The sequence below is a fragment of the Malania oleifera genome, chromosome 1, assembly GCF_029873635.1.
Source record: "Malania oleifera isolate guangnan ecotype guangnan chromosome 1, ASM2987363v1, whole genome shotgun sequence".
Lineage (NCBI taxonomy): Eukaryota > Viridiplantae > Streptophyta > Magnoliopsida > Santalales > Ximeniaceae > Malania > Malania oleifera.
Genome location: NC_080417.1, coordinates 88,970,156 through 88,987,017, shown reverse-complemented (window position 1 = coordinate 88,987,017; position 16,862 = coordinate 88,970,156).

The following is a 16,862-nucleotide window of genomic DNA, read 5'->3' as shown; positions in this document are numbered from 1 at the left end:
TAAAAATCAATTCCAACCTATCTAGAATGAAATTGATATTTCCCTATTTGCAGAAATCGTATTATAGCCGAAATAATCTTGTCCTTGATTCGACAAATCAAACACACGAATGCAATTTCATTCTTAAAAATTTCATTCCATTTTAGACATGATTGCGCAAACCAAATGGAGGGTTACTGATCTAAGAATGGTGAATGGTTTTTTTTTTTTTTTCTTTCTCCTTTTAGGCAATCCAGTATGCCACCCTGACCTCTGGAAGTGGGCAACTGGAGAGATACTTGGACAACGACGCCCACACCACTAAGCTGTGTTGGTGATGCAGAAGAGTCCACCGTAACTTTGTGTCACGAGCTAAGCTTGTTCAGGGCATTATGCTTTCCTATGACAGCTTGTCTCTTGTACTTGGGATGGGTTTCCATCATGTAAATACTAGTGTAGGGTTATTTTCTGCTAGTAGTGTCTTTGTATGCCAAATAAGACAGTATGACTCCTCGGTTACTTTGATGTTTCCTAGTGCTAGAGTGGGAATGGCCTAGAAAGCTCTTTAAGGGAGGGTGAGTGTTCATAAGTTATTGTAAAACTCACTAGCTTTTATCAACGTATTTAGCCTACTTGCATCCCTTGCTAAGCGCACAATGTCAATAGAGGTGTTGTTAATGAATTACGTTTGCTTCAATGTTTACTAATTGTTTGCCACAACTTTCATGAATTGATTACTATTTCCGCTACCATTTGAATGAATGTTAATGAAAGTGTTTCATGGATGAATGTTTGTAAATGATAGGCTGGCTAGTTAAGTAAGAGTGCTTTAGCTAGCTCCGCACGTACCTTTACAAAGCTATGAAAATAGTCAAACCGTGACACTCAGTATCAAAGCCAAGGCTTAGTTGCTACGAGAATTCAGTTACCTTCGTTGTGGGATTTGGAAAGTTTTGGTAAGTGACCATGGCACCAAACAATGCTGAGAGGATTAGCGTGCTAGAAGCACAAGTTGAGGCAACAACCAACACTGTGGCCGCAGAGGTGGCCCAAATGAGAGAACTTGTTGATGAAGTGACGGGATCACAAAAGCATCAAGCAAGTTTGCTAGGTGAGATGTCATAGGACTTTCACCACACAGTGGAAACTGCAATCTCGGATGGTGGATTTGGATGCAAAGTTGAATCTGATGGTTCTTGCTATGGGAAACTCCAACACTCCAGGAGTTAGCAAGACCAATGCACCAGAACTCGGGACGTATGGGGGTGCTCGTGATGCCAATGAGTTAGAGAACTTCTTGTTTGATGTGGAGCAGTACTTTCGCGCTGTGAGGATGGCCTCATAACAGGAAAAAGTCGATACTGCAACTAGGAGTGAGCAAAGGGTCGATTTGGTCAAATTTGGTTAACTAACCAAATTAACCAAATTTTTTTGTTAATGAGAACTATTAACCAAACCGACCGAATAGAGGAGCCTCATTGAACCGAACCGGACTGAATTACCTTTTCAAGTAATTCGGTTAACCAAATTAATTTGAAATTAATTAATAAAAACATAATATAATTGTAGATTTTTTACCAATTCCAGCTTAATTAAGCACCTCATCTATTAATTTTATTAATAAAAAGGATATTTTGCTATTGAACTATAAGAGCAGAATTTACACTGTTACGTTACCCACCATCAACTTAATTAAGCAGCTCTTAACATATACTAATTTATATTTAAATTTTAATTAATTATTAAATTGGTTATTTTGGTTAACCGAATTATCATTCCTTTTAATCGAACCGATTAACCGAACTTTATAAAACTATAACCGAACTAACTAATCCTATTTTCTTAACCGAACCGAACCAACCAATTTCGATCAGTTAATTCGGGTTTCCCCAACTAACTACAACCATGTACTTGGTTGGTGACGCCAAACTGTGGTGGCGTACCAAGTACAAAGAAATTGAAAATGGAAGCTGTGTAATTGATAGTTAGGCAGACTTAAAGAGAGAGCTCAAGGCCCAATTCTTTCCTAAGAATGTTGAGTATAATGCAAGGAGAAAGCTAAGAGATCTCAAGCATACGAGGTCAATTAGGGAATTTGTGAAACAATTTTCTGCTTTGATGTTGGATATTCAGGATATGTCAGAGAAGGACAAGTTGTTCTTATTCTTGAGGGGATGAAATTGTGGGCAAGGACAGAACTTCATAGGCAAAGAGTTCAAGACTTGTCTACTGCATAAGCTGCTGCAGAACGCTTGACTGACTACGCTGGTGATGATATCGCTTCGTCCAAACGGTTTGACAGAGAGGGAAACAATGGAAAGTCTTTCAAGAAAGGCAAACCCAAGAGTGGGAGAGTCGACTCTAATTCATTAACCTCAAAGGAAGCTTTGTCGTCTCAAGGAATCAACACACCCAATGGAAAAGGGAAGAGTAAAATTTCATGCTATTTGTATGGAGGACCTCACAAAGTGAGTGAGTGTCAACACAAGGGATTACTCGATGTCTTACAAGCTTCCACTTTTGGAAAAAATGGTGGAAAGCGAGGAGGAAAGGATGATGCACTAAGGGTAGGTTCAGTGCGGCTGGTGAACGTATTGGAAAAGTAGGCAAAAGCAGATAAAGTTACACGAGCAAAAGGGTTAATGTTGGTGGAGTTGAGGATCAATGGGAAGAGTACCCGCGCTATGGTGGATACGGGGGCTACTCATAATTTTGTTTTGCAATTGGAAGCATGGAGACTTAACTTATCCTTAGAGAAGGATACAAGACACATGAAAACAGTTAATTCTGTAGCCCAGCCTACTTTAGGAGTAACCAAGCAAGTGACTATGAAGCTTGGACAATGGGAAGGTCATGCAAATTTCACAGTGGTGTCATTGGATGACTCTCCAATCATTCTAGGAATGGAATTTCTAAGAGGGATGAGGGGAGTGTTGATGCCTTCGGCTAGTTCCCTATGTCTAATGGGAGATCACTGGTGCATAGTACAAGTCGTTTCCACGAAAGGAGACGACGGGAAGTCTCTTTCAGCCATACAACTCAATAATGGATTAAGAAAGGGTGAGCAAACATGTCTAGCCATGGTGGTGGTAGACAAAGAAGTAGGCCAAGAGTTAGCGCCTACAACCATCCAAGCTGTGTTGGATGAGTACAAGGAGGTGTTGCCAGATAAGCTACCTCACAATTTGTCTTCATGACGGACTGTGGAGCATGCGAAAAAGTTGTTGTCGAGAGTGAAACCACCTGCTAAAGGGCTATGTCGGATGGCGCCTCCAGATATAGTAGAGTTGGGGAAACAGCTTGATAAATTGGAAGTGGGATGTGTTCGTCCTTCCAAAACACCTTTGGGAGCATCGATGTTGTTTCAGAGGAAACATGAAGAGCATCTACGGAAGGTGTTCGATAAGATGAGGGGAAATAGTTTGGATGTGAAGAAAGGAAGTGTTCCTTCGCTCAGCGGAGCAACAAATTCCTTTGCTAGGTGGTTGAACAAGGTCATATCCGGCGGGGTATGAAAAAGGTAAGAATGATTCAAGAACGGAAGATCCCCACAACAGTGAAGGAGTTGCGTTCCTTTCTTGGCCTTACTAGATATTGCAGGAAGTTCATTGAGGGGTATTCATGGAGAATGACTCCAATGATAGGACTACTAGGGAGGTATAGTTGGCCGCACACGCGAGATGATGTGGTTGATATACCAAAACTTGTCTCACTTACCAAAAAGACAAGGGAGAGCAGAAGAAGTATGGTACTTTCATGGCCGCACCAAATGTAATGACCTCAAAAATCTTAATATAAAATGTAACATAATAAATAGAAAATTCAACTCGAGCCCATGGGTAACGGGGACACCTGTCAATCATAGCAGAAACCTAAGCAGCAGTAAGTATAAAATCTCAATCATTCAACCATAAAACATAATACCAAAGTTTACTATATCATCAAAATACGGCATTTATATACAACCTCCAAAACATCAAAATAACCCTAGGATCATACAACAAAAATCTCCTGACCCTAGATCAAAATCTTACCCTCCTAGTGGGGTAACTCAATAAGCTCAACGGCAACCACAACCCCCTGGTCTCTCAGGGTCTCCTGAAAAATTAATTATATTCGAGGGTGAGACACTTCTCGGTAAGGGAAAATAAACTAAATACAGTTGTGTGACAACATGAATATATAATGTAGTTATACATATACAATACATTTCATATATCTGTAAACATTTGTCATAGCATACTGAGTCATCATATACTTTCATATTTTTCTTGTAACTCATATCATTCATAAATTTTCTATTATATCTGATAATACTGAAAACATACCCAAGATGAATAGCTAGCTGATGTCATGTATTACCCCCTATGACGGGTTGTGCAGTCCGAAGGCGGGACCCAACAATGGCTGGTCAACCATTGACGAGTCAAAAATGTCTATAAATACGATGGGCCCGCCACACCCTAGTCCGAACTGCCAGGTGGACGTCCACACTCTAATGAAAGCCACATCAACTATCCATCTCCCACCCCCTCGTGGGGTGGTTAGCACCAATCTAATTATAGATATCTAATCTATAAGCTACGGTATCGTGCTCCTGAACTGAACTAAACTAACATCCAGGTTCTGATAACATATAATACATGATATTATAGCATTTTTCATCATTTCATAAGTACGGCCTCATGCTGAAATCATTCCATATATACGGCCTCACGCCAAACATTTCATAAATACGATCTCGCGCCAAAATCATTCCATATATATGGCGTCATGTCGAACATTTCATAAATACGGCCTCGTGCCGAAATCATTTCATAAATACGGCCTCACGCCGAAATCATTTCATATATATATATATATATACGGCCTTGCGACGAAATCATTTCATAGATACCATTCTAAAAATAGATCAATTATCATGTATTTTCAACATCATTTGTACTGTAACATTTCATATTCCTAAAAACATGCTTCATTCGTAACAAAGTCATATCGTAATACATTTCACGTAAAGTAATATTCATGCCACACATTTGCTGTATAAAGTCATACATTGTATTCTAAAATCATAATTCTGGCATCTCATACATATATATACATTTCAACATAATAGCAGTATTTCCCAAATGTGCATTTCCTTTGTAATATACAGATATAATACATGCTTTCCTGAAAATAAATTTACTCATACATAATAATAATTTTCATGAAAAATAACTACTTTAATTTATTCTCTTACCTGACTACTGAGAAAAGCCCCTATAAATTGTAGACTCACACCCGTACGATTTCCTGATCAATACCCTAAAAATGAAAACTCTCGGTACTAAACTTCAATATTTTCATGTGTATATCATTTCCTATAACTACCATAAGACCAAATTTGGCTTAAAAAGTCTTATCTCAACTCAGGGATGATTTTCAACGGAGTTCCACCAACAATCCGCTCTGACAGATATGCAGAGAACTTCTCCAGGAGCGTCGTGGTGGCTTCAGATTGTCGAATCGGTGGAAATCTAGCCTGAAATCGAAGAGAGAAGAGAGAGAAACCGTAGGGAGAGAGAGAGAGAATGAGAGAGATTTCTTAATTATGAAGTTAAAATCCAGGTTTTTGATATTTATAGGAATGGATTCGTCAACGAGCCATGTCATCTCGTCGACGAGTCCTTTAGTAATTTCGTCGACGAAACCGACTCCTCGTCGACGAAATTCAGACTGCTCAAAACCTCTCTCGGTATTTCCTCGTTGATGAATCTTGCCTTCGTCGACGAGACCCTCTTATACTCTCGTCGATGAATCCCCTGTGTTCGTCGACGAGGCCCTGGTAATTTCCCTCGATTATTCCTTCTGTTACTATTTCCATTTCCCTTCTTCTTTATTTAAATACCATTATTATTCGGGTTGTCGCATTCTCCCCTCTTTATAAAATTTCATCCTCAAAATTTACTATTCATATAATTCATCATCCCTTATTAGGCAAAATGGTATACTTATTTTATTACTTACCCTCACTTATGGGAGAGGAATACCGTGGTTACATTTTAAGTCTTGGGAGATTACATATACAAAAGAAAAATTTCCCCCAAAACTAAAATACCTCTTACTACTAGAGTATTACATGTACCTGAAAAAAACATTACATATTTACTTACATTTCTTATTTACATATGGACTTCTTGGAATAATTGTGGGTATTTCTGTCTGATCTGTTCCTCAAGCTCGCAAGAAGCCTCTTCTACTACATGATTCCTCCATAGAACCTTTACTAAAGGAATCTTTTTATTATGTAGTTCCTGTTCCTTTTTGTCCAGAATCTGCACTAGTATCTCCTCATAGACTAGCGAATCACTGAGCTCTAACTCACCGTAACTGATAATATGAGAAGGATCTGAGAAGTATTTCCTCAACATAGATACGTGGAATACGTCATGCATCCTGGATACTATAGGTGGTAAAGCTAACCTATAGGCCACTGACCCCACTTTCTCTAAAATCTCAAATGAACCGATAAACCTAAGGCTTAGTTTACCCTTCCTACCAAACCTCATAACTCTTTTTAATTGAGTTATCTTCAAAAATACATGATCACCCACATCGAACTCCAAACTCTTGCGGTGATTTTTGACATAACTCTTCTATAGGCTCTGAGCTGCACTGATTCTATCCCTAATAAGTCGAACTTTATCATACGCCTACTGTACCAACTCTAGCCCCACAACTCGCCGCTCACCCATCTCGTCCCAATACAAGGGAGATCGATATCTCCTACCATACAGTGCTTCAAATGGTGTCATGCCAATATTGGACTGATAACTATTATTATAGGCGAACTCTACCAGCGGCATGAACCGAGTCCAACTACCCCCAAAGTCTAATACACATGCTCCGAACATATCTTCTAGTATATATATCGTCCTCTGAGTCTACCCATCTGACTGAGGATGGAATGTCGTGCTAAATGATAACTGAGACCCCAGAGCCTCCTGCAAGCTCCTCCAAAATCGTGACGTGAATCGCGAGTCTCAATCTGACACAATAGATACAGGCACCCCATGAGAACGAACTATCTCCTGAATGTAAATTTCTGCTAAATGGCTGAGGGAATAACTGATCTTGATAGGGAGAAAATGGGTGGTTTTAGTTAACCGATCTACTATCACCCAAATCGTATTCTGGCCATGCGATGTCAACGGCAGCCCTGAAACGAAATCCATTGATATATGATCCCACTTCCACTATGGGATAAATAGCGACTGCAACTGGCCTGCCGACCTCTGGTGCTCAGCTTTTACCTACTGGCATGTCAAGCACTGGGCTACATATTCGACAATCTCCCTCTTCATACCACTCCACCAGTAAAACTCTCGCAGATCCCTGTACATTTTCGTACTGCCGAGATGAACCATATACAATGATCTGTGAGCCTCATCTAAAATAGTCTTCCTGATGTCAAAATCAGCAGGAACACATAATCTGGAATGGAACCACAAAACTCCATCATCTGAAATACAGAGTTCCTCTCCCTGACCACTTTGCACTTTGTCCATTACCTCTACTAATTTTGGATCTTCTTTCTGGGCGGCTTTAATTCTTTCCTGCAGAGTAGGTTGTACAACTAGGTTGGCGATACATACCGAAGTATTACTCTATCAATTCAATGTCGAGTCTCTCTAGATCTATCATGATCAGGCGCTGGATCTCCATAGCTGACAACCCTGATTCCCCAGACTTCCTGCTCAGTGCATCAGCTACCACGTTTGCTTTCCCTAGGTGGTAACTGATAGTACAATCAAAATCTTTAATTAACTCTAACCACCTTCTCTATCTCATATTCAATTCCTTTTGGGTGAAGAAATACTTTAAGCTCTTGTGGTCAGAGAAAATCTTATATTGCTTGTCGTACAGGTAATGCCTCCAAATTTTTAATGCATGTACCACTGCAGCCAACTCAAGATCATGGGTAGGGTAGTTCTTTTCATAGTCTTTCAATTGTTTGGACGCATATGCCACCACCCTATCATGCTGCATCAATACACAGTCAAGTCCCTTCAAGGACGCATCACTATAGATAGTATACCCCTCACCCCCATATGGGATGATTAGTACTGGCCCTATGACTAGCCTCTACTTCAGTTCCTAAAAACTCTGCTCACAGCTGTCATTCCATTCAAATCCAGCATTCTTCCTAGTCATTCGTGTCAGAGGCCCTGATAAAGCTGAGAACCCCTCAACAAAACGACGGTAATATCTGGCTAACCCCAAGAAACTCCTGATCTCTTGTACGTTCCTCGGTCTAGCCCAATTCACTACCGCTTCAATTTTACTAGGATCTACAAAAATTTCGTCTCCTGAGATTACATACCCCAAAAACACAACTTTCTCAAACCAGAAGTCGCATTTACTGAATTTTGCATACAGCTTCTTCTCCCTTAGCATCTACAAAGCCTGCCTCAAATGTATCTCGTGCTCCTCATAGCTCCTCGAATAGACCAGTACATTATCAATAAAAACAACCACAAACTGATCTAAATATGGCGAAAGATCCTATTCATCAAATCCATAAATATCGCAGGAGCATTTGTCAGGCCAAATGGTATAACGAGGAACTCGTAATGCCCATACCTGGTCCTGAAAGCCGTCTTCGATACACCCTCTACTCTCACCTTTACCTGATGGTATTCTGATCTAAGGTCAATTTTAGAATATACCCGTGTACCCTGGAGCTGATCGAATAAGTCATCGATACGGGGTAGAGGATACTTGTTCTTGATGGTCACTTTATTAATCTCCATGTAGTCTATGCACATCCTCATAGACCCGTCCTTCTTCTTCACAAACAGCACTGGAGCTCCCCATAGAGATACACTAGGTCGTATGAAGCCTTTATCAAGCAAATCTTGCAACTGATCTTTCAGTTCTGCCAACTCTACTGGCACCATTCGGTACGGTGCTTTAGAGATCGGCGCTATACCTGGAAGTAGATCAATAGGAAAATCTACCTCACGATCAAGTGGCAAACCTAGTAATTCATCTAGAAACACATCCGTAAATTCTTTCACCACAGGCATATTGATAAGTTTCAATTCATTTTATGACATTTCCTTCACAAAAGCCACGAATCCCAAACAGCCATTTTGGAGCAGTCTCCTCGCCTAAACAGCTGAGACCATCTGAGGTAAAGATTGCACTTGTGACCTTATAAATTTGAATTATAGTTTCCCTGGAGGTCTGAATATCACTTCTCTTACACGATAGTCTATAATAGTAGAATTAGCTACTAGTCAATCCATGCCGAAGATGATATCAAACTCGTGCATATCCAGCACCACCAAGTCAGCAGATAAAATTCTCCCCTGAACATCAACTGAACAACCATGAAGCATCCTACTACATCTCACCGCTGACCCGGTCTGTGTAGCCACTAATAACTCGACATCTAATGATTGTGTTTCAACCACACACAATTTAACACACCCCAAGGACACAAACGAATGTATGGTACCAAAATTAAAAAGTGCAATAACTTTAAATGAAAACATATTAACCGTACCTGTCACCACGTCGCCAGCCACCTCAGCATCGCCCGGCGTCAAAGCGAAAACCCTGGTTAGGGCCATATTCCTCTACTGGCCTCCACGTGGCGCCTGGTAGCCTCCTCGAGTAAGTCTAGGAGCAAGAGCAGCACCAATCTGTGCCGGACACTCCCTCATCATATGTCCTGGCTCCCCGCTTCTGTAGCAGACACCTCGCCCGGCACGACACTCCCCCAGGTGTCTCTTCCTGTAAGATGGGAAAGCTAGAGATGGCTGCACACCCTGGAAACCGCGATTCCCGGTCTCCTATCTCCGGTATTTATAATAGCCACCTCTCTTCCACGAAGCATGGCCGACTCCCTGCTGGGAACCGGAAGGTGCGGATCTCTTCTTCTACCTCTGCTCCTCAGCCTCTAACCGCTCCCCAATCTCTACTATAGTGGCTCTATCCACTAGCTCAGCAAAATCCTGCAACTTCTAAATTGATACCTGTTTATAAATTTCTTTCCTCAGGCCTTTCTCAAACTGTCGTACCTTCTTTACTTCATCTAGTATAATGTATGGGGCTAAGCGAGATAATTCGATAAACCTCACCGCGTACTGTTGTACGGTTTGTTGTCCCTACTTCAGATTCAGGAACTCCTCAATTTTAGCTTCCCTGGACGAGGCTGGAAAATACCTGTCGAAGAATATTTCCTTAAACCGCTCCCACGTCATTTCCACAGGTATTGTCCTCCACTGCTCTAAAAGTCTCATTGCCGACCACCATCTCTCAGCCTCCCCAGTCAGTCTATAGGTGGCAAACAGCACCCTCTGCTCTTCTGAACACTGCAGCACTGAAAATATTTTCTCTATCTCCTGCACCCAATTTTCAGTGACTACAGGATCTATTCCTCCTGAGAAAGCCAGAGGATTCATCTTTATGAACTTCTCTATCGAGCTACCATGGCCTGCTGATGGACCACCCTATTCCTTCGAACTCCTGGCAATTTCTTCCATAACCTGTTGTGCCATGCTGCGTAAGACGGCATTTGAATCACTACCCGCAGCGCCTTAGGGTCCAGCACCCTCACTCCCACTAGCGTGGGCACTACTGCCACCAGGGTCCATCCTAAAAAAAAGTAACTTAACTCAGAACCCCTTTTCTATTCATATCACCCAACCAATATAATATATACTTCTAATTAATCCATCCCTTCTGATCTTAATTCAAGGTTCAATCCTACAACCTAGATACCCAATCCGACGATAGTTTACCATGAATTTCCTGAAATTGTCACCCCAGAAAACTCACACAAACCACCTCAAAAGTCCTGCATCTAGACTACAAAACCAGACCTCAAATTCCCTTATCCTATACTCTAGTATTATTACTGCTGCACTCTAGAGTTTACAGAACCTAGTATCCTAGGCTCTGATACCAAATAGTAACGACCTCAAAAATATTAATATAAAATGTAACATAATAAATAGAAAAGTCAACCCGAACCCGTGGGTAATGGGGACACCTGTCAATCATAGCAAAAACCTAAGCAGTAGTAAGTATAAAATCTCAATCATCCAATCATAAAACATAATACTAGAGTTTACTACATCATCAAAATACTGTATTTATATATAACCTCTAAAACATCAAAATAACCCTAGGATTATACAACAAAATCTCCTTACCCTAGATCAAAATCTTACCCTCCTAGTGGGGTAACTCAATAAGCTCAACGGCAGCCACAACCCCCCGGTCTCTCAGGGTCTCCTGAAAAATTAATTATATTCGGGGATGAGACACTTTTCAGTGAGGAAAAATAAACTAAATACAGTTGTGTGACGACATGAATATATAATGTAGTTATACATATACAATACATTTCATATATCTGTAAACATTCGTCATAACATACTAAATCATCATATACTTTCATATTTTTCTAGTAACTCATATAATTCATAAATTGTCTGTTATATCTGATAATACTGAAAACATACATAAAATGAATAGCTAGCTGATGTCATGTATTACCCCCCATGACGGGTTATGCAGTCCGAAGGCGGGACCCAACAATGGCTGGTCAACCATTGACGAGTCAAAAATGTCTGTAAGTACGATGGGCCCGCCACACCCTGGTCCGAACTGCCAAGTGGACGTCCACACTCTAATGAAAGTCACATCAACTATCCATCTCCCACCCCCTCGTAGGGTGGTTAGCACCAATCTGATTATAGATATCTGATCTATAAGCTACGATATTGTGCTCCTAAACTGAACTAAACTAACATCCGGGTTCTGATAACATAAAATACATGATATTATAGCATTTTTCATCATTTCATAAGTACGGCCTCATGCCGAAATCATTCCATATATACGGCCTCGCGCCAAACATTTCATAAATACGACCTCGCGCCGAAATCATTTCATATATATACGGCCTCGCGCCGAAATCATTTCCTAAATACGGCCTCACGCCAAAATTATTTCATATATATATATACGACCTTGCGCCGAAATCATTTCATAGATACCATTCTGAAAATAGATCAATTATCATGTATTTTCAACATCATTTGCACTGTAACATTTCATATTCCTAAAAACATGCTTCATTCGTAACAAAGTCATATCGTAATACATTTTACGTAAAATAATATTCATGCCACACATTTGCTGTATAAAGCCATGCATTGTATTCTAAAATCATAATTCTAGCATCTCTTACATATATATACATTTTAACATAATAGCAGTATTTCACAAACGTACATTTCCTTTGTAATATACAGATATAACACATGCTTTCCTGAAAATAAATTTACCCATACATAATAATAATTTGTATGGTAAAATAATTGCTTTAGTTTATTCCCTTACCTGGCTACTGAGAAAAACCCCTATAAATTCTGGACTCACACCCGTAGGATTTCCTTATCGATACCCTAAAAATGAAAACTCCCAGTACTAAACTTCAATATTTTCACGTGTATATCATTTTCTATAACTACCGTAAGACCAAATTTGGCTTAAAAAGCCTTACCTCAACTCAGGGATGATTGTCAACGGAGTTCCACCGACAATCCGCTCCGGCAGATATGCAGAGAACTTCTCCAAAAGCGTCGTGGTGGCTTCAGATTGTCGAACCGGCAGAAATCCGGCCCGAAATCGAAGAGAGAAGAGAGAGAAATTGTAGGGAGAGAGAGAGAGAGAGAGAGAGAGAGAGAGAGAGTGAGTGAGTGAGAGATTTCTTAATTATGAAGTTAAAATCTAGGTTTTTTATATTTATAGGACTGGATTTGTCGACGAGCCACGTCATCTCGTCGACGAGTCCTTTAATAATTTCATCGACGAAACCCACTCCTCATCGACAAAATTCAAACTGTTCAAAACCTCTCTCGATATTTCCTCGTTGACGAATCTTGCCTTCGTTGACGAGGTCCTCTTATACTCTCATCGATGAATCCCCCGTGTTCATCGACAAGGCCCTTGTAATTTCCCTCAGTTATTCTTTATGTTATTATTTCCATTTTCCTTCCTCTTTATTTAAATACCATTATTATTCGGGTTGTCACACCAAAGTACTGTTCGGCAAAGTAGACGACACAATTATTTTTTGTGACTGTTGTGAAACATTGGGGTGTTCCCCAAGTTATTATTTGTGAACGAGACTTAATGTTCACTAACAACTTCTTGATAGAATTTTGCAGGATATTCAGGTGATATATTGACATCTCTTCAAGTTATCACCGACAGACAGACGAACAGATGAAGAGATTCAGAGAACTGCTAGATGAGTACTTGCTCCATTTTATCAACGACAACCAGAATAATGGGGTGCAATTACTTGATGTGGCTTCTTTTTGTGGCAATTCCCAAAGGAGCTCAACAACCAACAAGAGCCCTTTTGAGCTTGTTACAGGCTAGCAGTCGTTGTTACCTCACACAGTGAGCAATTCGTATAGACGAAACAAGTCCTAGGGCATACATCTTCACCAAAGAATGGAGACAAAATGCAAAGTTTGCCCGAGCCTATCTGGAGAAAGCTTCTAAGCAGATGAAGAAGTGGGCAGATTAGGGGAGAAGACCGCAGTTTCATGTCAGTTGCCTCAAGCCATTCAACGTCGACACCAATTACCTAAGTAGAAGTTAGTCCAACAGAGCATATATGAAGACTGTGCAATCTGACAAATGTGAAGTTCAAGAGATCCTTGCAGATAGGAAGTTCATATCCTTAAGAAAGAAGCGACAGAAGTTCCTAGTGAAGTGGAAATGCCTTGATGACAAAGAAATCGGTTGGATTTCTGCAGAAGATATGAAACAGTTCATGGACAAAGTTGAAGTGTATCTAGCACCAAAGTCTACGAGGACGTCGACTGTATAAGTGAGGGAGAATGTCACAAGCTAAGCTTGTTAAGGGCTTTATGCCCGCTTGTTTCATGTACTTGGGATGGGTTTCCATCATGTAAATACTAGTGTCTTTGTATGCCAAATAAGGCAGTATAACTCCTCGATCACTTTGATGTTTCCTAGTGCTAGAGTGAGAATGGTCTAGAAAGCTCTTTAGGGGAGGGTGAGTGTTCATCAGTTATTGTAAAACTCACTAGCTTTTGTCAACGTGTTTAGCCTACTTGCCTCCCTCACTAAGCACACAATGTCAACGGAGGTGTTGTTAATGAATTATGTTTGCTTCAATGTTTACCGTTTGCTTGCCACGGCTTTCATGAATTGATTACTGTTTCCGCTGCCATTTGAATGAATGTTAATGAAAGTGTTTCGTGGATGAATATTGGTAAATGATAGGTTGGCTAGTTAAGCAAAGAGTGTTTTAGCTAGCGCCGCACGGACCTTCACAAAGGTGTGAAAATAGTCGGACCATGACACGTTGGCACCACCATGCCTACGCCTACTCTTGCGCCTGTATTAAAAAAAACTTCAAGAGATGTATGAAGATTCGCCTCATATTTAAAAACTAAGAACAAATGTATCTATGATTATTTTCTCATCACTTCTACCTCATCGTCAATTCATAAATGCTTTATTTGAACCCATGAAAGGCAATATTTGCAATTGATTGTAAGGTACAATGTCTTACATTAGTGGAGTACTATACACTTACAAGATTGTATGAGGACTAAGTCATAATTTTGGGTTGCAATTCTACTAATATGGAATTCCATTTTATAATTTAGACGTTGATTATCCATTTTATTGGGTTGCCCGAAATTCATATATGATGGTGAAAAGAGTTACAATTTTGAATTTAAAATATATTCTTATATGTTTATTTAAACACTAGCAGAAAAACCAAGAAGTCACTTTTTTGTCATTCATCTTAGACCATCTATATATATTCATTTCATCTAAAAATTTTTAGGGAAATTTGTATATTGCATATACTAATCTTGAAAATCTTGTTTTTAAGTAGGTTATCCAAATTATTTTTAGATGTGCAATGTGCAAACAATCAATTGTATCTTGCATATGATTTGCTCTATTTGCATACTGCTATTAAATCATCTCATACACACAAGGCAAGCAATTACTAGCAAGCATAATGCTCTAACAAAGTTTGACTCGTGACACTCTCCCCCACTTATATGGTCGACATTCTCGTAGACTTTAATGCTAGGTACTCTTCTATTTTGTCCACAAACAATTGCAAGTTTTTCACTAAAATCAAGTTGATTTCTTCATTTCCAAAGCTTTTCTATTTCACTAAGAACTTGTGTTGTTTCTTTCTTGATAATGTAAATTCTCTGTTTACAATGATAACTTCAACTTCTCTTTCGTTAGGTTGTGTTGTTTTTAGTGGTGCTTTGGTTGATTGACTTGTACTTGGATCTTTAGTGTCGCTGTTAAATGGCTTGAGGCAGCTGACATGAAACACATGATGCACTTTCATCAAAGTCAAAAAATCAACCTTGTAAGAGGTCGCCTCAACTTTAGCCAAGATGGAGACTAGTCTTTCATATTTGCAATGTAGACTCCAATCTAAGCCCCATAGTGATCTAATTTGCTCAGGATGAAGCTTAACAAGTATCAAGTCATCCACGTTGAAGTGCAATGGTCTTCTCCCTTGATCAGCCCACTTCTTCATCCACTTGGAGGCTTTCTCAAAGTAGGCTCGGATCATCTCTGCATTCTATCTCCATTCTATGGCGAAGATATATGTTCTTAGATTCTTTCCTCAGTATGGCTCATCCATTATGTAGCGTAACACAAACTCTTGTCTTGTAACAAGTTCAAAAGAACTCTTGTTGGTTGTTAAGGTCTTTTGGACATTAAAAGAGAACTGAGTCACGTCGAGTAACTGCATCCAATTTTTGTGATTGGCGATGACGAAAGATGCAAGCACTCTTCTAATAGCCTATTGAATCTATCTATCTTTCCATCTGTCTACGAATGGTAACTTAAAGAGATATCCAAGTTGTAAATCGATAATTTTGAAAAGTTCTGTTTAGAAGTTGTTAGTGAATCTTGAGTCTCGATCACTGATAATGTCTTGGAGAACACCCAATATTTTACAATATATCTGAAAAATAATTGTATTGTCTCATTTATCGAATAGTGTTGTAGTATGGGTATGAAAGTACCGCATTTCAAAAATCTATCTATATAACAAGTATAGATCTTGCGTCTCCTAACGCAATAGCAAACTAAAGATGAAGTCAAGTGAGACACCCTAAGCGTGAAAACATAAATTTATTTTTATAAATTTTGGATAAATTTTGTATTAAGGAATGTACATAGCTTTGTTTTGTATGTTTTGAAGCATTTATTTGTGAATTTCTAGCGGATGGCTAGAGCATGGGTCAATATCCCATACCTCAAATCATATTGATTTTGGTAGAAATTCAAAATGATGATGCTGCTAAGCATCCTCCATTAGCTTCTTGGCAACACATAAATAATTTAAATTAATAAATTTCGGGACAACTACACGGCTCCAGAGAAATGCGAAGTGGGAGGGAGTGGGCCTGAGGTGGGGCTTGGCTTGCACAAGCTGTTTTTCAAACAACTTTACTTGACACTCACTACGAGTAAAAGAGGGGAATAATGATACAACCACTTGCCGCAACTTCAACTTCAACTTCAAGCACAGGTTAAATGCGCTATCTTTGAAACGCGCCACCTTTATCGACGGACGCATCTTCATTCCCCTTGCTGTAAAATTAAATAAAAAAATCTTCCAATTCCCCAAGTCCACAACTTTCCCCTACAAGTAAAACATCTTGTGGCATCCATTAAAAAGTTCGCTTCGTTTACGTTACAATACAACTTACAAACGCCCACACCACCTTTACATTTATTTTTTTCTGGTGGGGAGCATGAGAACAGTGAGGAATTTATCTATTTTT